Source organism: Phoenix dactylifera, chromosome 2 (assembly GCF_051530095.1).
Source record: "Phoenix dactylifera cultivar Ajwa chromosome 2, Ajwa_hap1_PhDact_Kaust_v1.1, whole genome shotgun sequence".
Lineage (NCBI taxonomy): Eukaryota > Viridiplantae > Streptophyta > Magnoliopsida > Arecales > Arecaceae > Phoenix > Phoenix dactylifera.
Window position 1 is genome coordinate 44224423 of NC_143191.1, and position 3367 is coordinate 44227789.

The 3367-nt window shown below is 42.8% G+C and overlaps 1 long non-coding RNA gene across 1 annotated transcript; it reads left to right on the plus strand.

Moving 5' to 3' along the window:
• The first annotated feature begins 485 nt into the window (after nucleotides 1-485).
• LOC149768349 (uncharacterized) lies at nucleotides 486-3367 on the plus strand. The gene is made up of 2 exons (XR_016399481.1): nucleotides 486-2478; nucleotides 2690-3367. It is a non-coding gene; the product is annotated as an uncharacterized LOC149768349 (long non-coding RNA).

Here is a 3367-nt window from a genome sequence, read left to right on the forward strand (position 1 = left end):
CACATTATCAACTGTCTATTAATTGCAAGAGTACTCAACTGCTTTTAGTAAAAACTTGAGTTCAGCAAGCAAGAATTGCTTCTTGGTAGCTATAAAGGATGCAACCAAAGTTAAAAAGCACAGTAAACATAGTTCATGATGTCAAAGAACGATACTAAAAAGATAATAACTAATAAAGAAAATTAATAAAATCGAGTTTCTGACAAGACACAAGGTGTTCATGAAAAGGAAGAGCGGGAACAGATAGGGAGCAAATCTTGCACTTGAGCAAGGAAGAGGTGATTTGATCCAGTCTTTCAAATTAGTAGAAAGACTTCGAGTTGGATCAAATGTGAGTCCCAGAAGGAGCATGGCCAATTGCAACGAAGCTACGATCTCTATAGATTGATAAGCAACTTGGCTCCGAGTCATATGTGTTGGTTACTAAACTTAGTTTTAATATTTAGTAACTTATGGTTTTATTTTCAATAATTGTATGTCACGCCCCAAATCCGGATCATGACACGGCCGTGCTATTGCAATCTTATGCACACAATAACACGAAGCCACTTAAAATTTCGTAATGAAAATAAATAGTTTCATTTACTAATGTCATAACATTGTTCATGAAGTTGGAACAGTACAGAGCTTCTAAAATCTGATTATTACATAACATTTTCAATTACCCCAACCCTGAATAACATCAAGCTCCCTGCTCCTAGTGGTCTTAATCATCTGTAGGGAAAAAAGTAGATAAAAAGGTATGAGCTACACAGCTCAGTAAGTAACCAGGTACTATCTTATTGGATCAAGTACAATTATGCCAATGCAGCGATTAAAAAGCCAACAGTTGATGTAAAATAAAACATTTTATAGATGATATACACAAATCAGGTCATAAAGCAATGCATGTTCTATCCATAAAAGTTCATGATCATGATAATGCAAGTCATATAAAAATATTGCCATTTATCCATACTTTATAAAACATACTCTCAGACGGATGTGCTGCTATGGTCACTATAATCCCGTGACAGGGCCTGTTAATCTTAGTCGACTAATTCTGTTATTCGTTACCAACTTTAACCCGTTGGCAGAGGGCCTGTTATTCTTTGGATGCTAGCTCCAGGGTGTCGACTGGCCTCTATTTCTAGAGGTGGTCATAGCTATCTGAGAGTTCATAAATCATATTCTTTTTCTTTCATAAATCATAATCATCATAAATAGGTTTGAAAATGATAAATGGCATTATATAATTTAAAATGCATAAACATGCCTCAAATATCATTTTTCATACAATCTAACATAATCATAATTTCATAACTCATACACCATCAAATATTCATGAGGATGCTCTTTAATCAAATTCATGAATTACATGCAATCATATACTTGATCCTAATTTTGAGAAAAATATATCATAAGCAATACATTTTCATAATGATGAATAAACAGTAATTTAAAAACTTTAAGATCAGTGCCAAGGTTACTTACCGCAATATGCTTTCCAATTTCTTACGTCCGGGTGACAAATCCTTGATCACCTAAATAAATCACATAGGGGTCACATTATTCTCTATTTATTTCATAATTTTCTAATTTATCATAACATGAATTTACTTGCTTGGATCTCAAGTCCAATTTATTTAATTTAGAGCCCTTGGCCTCGATTTAGAACCAGATTGGGTTCACGTAGGTCAATTAGGTCTTTAATTAAAGAATTGGGCTCGGTTCCTGATTGGATCTAGCCCCATCGGGTTAATTTGGTCTTAATTTAGTTAAACTGGTTTTGATTTGGGCTTGATTCATATTCAATTTGGGTCTGCTGAGACTAACTCAGCTTAATTAGGTTCAGACCCAACTCAATTGGGCTTAATTTGGTTCGGATTTAACCCAATTTATAGTTTGGGTTCGTCCGGACTTAGCCCAATCTGATTGGGCTCAGTTTTAGTCAAATTTGACTAAACTCATTTTTTTTTCTTTTCTTTTATTTGGGCCTAACAGGTTCGGACCCAAACTCGGATCCGACCCGTTAGGTCGGACCCGTTAAGGGTCTCTCCCTTTTTTTTTTTTTTCTTTTCTTTTCTTTTCTTTTTCTTCTTTTCTTCTTTTTCTTTTCATCCCTCTTCCTTCCCGAACCTTCTTCTCCCCTTCTTTCTTCTTTCATTTTTTTTTTTCTTCTCCTCCTCTTCTCTTCTCCCGATTTCACCTTCCCCCTTTCTTCTCATTTCTTGTCCCGTGGAGGGAGGAGGGCGAGCTCGGGAGGTTTGGGAGGAACGGGCAGCGGCCAATGGCGCCCGGCGGCCGGCCTGCGGCGCCCTCGGCCACACCCGCGGCCGTGCCCGTGGTCGTGCTCGGGGGCGCATCGGCGGCCTGCGGCCGCGTCGGCGTCCTGCGGCCGCGTCGGCGTCCTGCGGCCGCGTCGGCGTCCTGCGGCAGGCAACCCACGGCCTGCGGCCGAGGCCGGCACCCGCGATTGCGGCTGCGGATCACCCACTGGTAAGTCTCTCTCTTTTTTTTTTTTTTCTCCTCCCCCTTCCTTCTCCCGTGAAGGGGGATCGGCTCGGGAGAGGGCCGGCTTGAGGCCGGCGGCACCAGCTGCGCCTATGGCAGCCTCGGTAGCCGCGGTCTGCCTCCCCTTCTTCATCTCTCTTTCTTCCCTCTTCTTTCTGTTTTAATTTTTATTTTGTTCTAAATCTACTCTACAAAGCATAATTTGTAGAGAACAGGAATTAGAGCTTACCTGACCTGAAGGTGGTCGTCCGCCTCCTACTCCGGCGATGCGGCCCTTTACTCCGGCGGCGTGGGTCTAACACCGGGTCCTGCCAATCGGAGAGGATTGTGAGAGAGGGAGACAAACAGTGGAGGAGGAAGATGAGCGGGTGGTGAAATGGTAGCCGATCGGGGCTTCTTGTAGCCTCGATCACTGGGAAGGCGGACGGTTGTAACCGCCCACCATCAGGCGTTACGAACGCCTGCACGATGGTGTAATGCCCTCCCCCCCTCCGTTTCTCTTGGAAGTGGGGCGGTTATCACATTCTCTCCTCCTTATTAGAATTTCGTCCTCGAAATTTACATACCTGTATTCTCAAAGAGTTGCGGATGTCTTGCTCGCATATCCTCCTCAAGTTCCCATGTGGCCTCTCTCTCCGAATGGTTGCTCCACTGAACTTTCACATAGGGGATGATACGTCGTCTCAGGACCTGCTCCTTATGATCAATGATGCGTAAAGGATACTCTTCATAGGTCAGGTCTCTATCAATCTGCAGGGGCTCGTGCTGTACTATATGGCTGGGATCAGAAATGTATCTCCGTAGTAGAGAAACGTGAAAGACATTATGCACACTGGATAACTCTGGTGGCAAAGCCAGTCTGTAAGCAACCTCC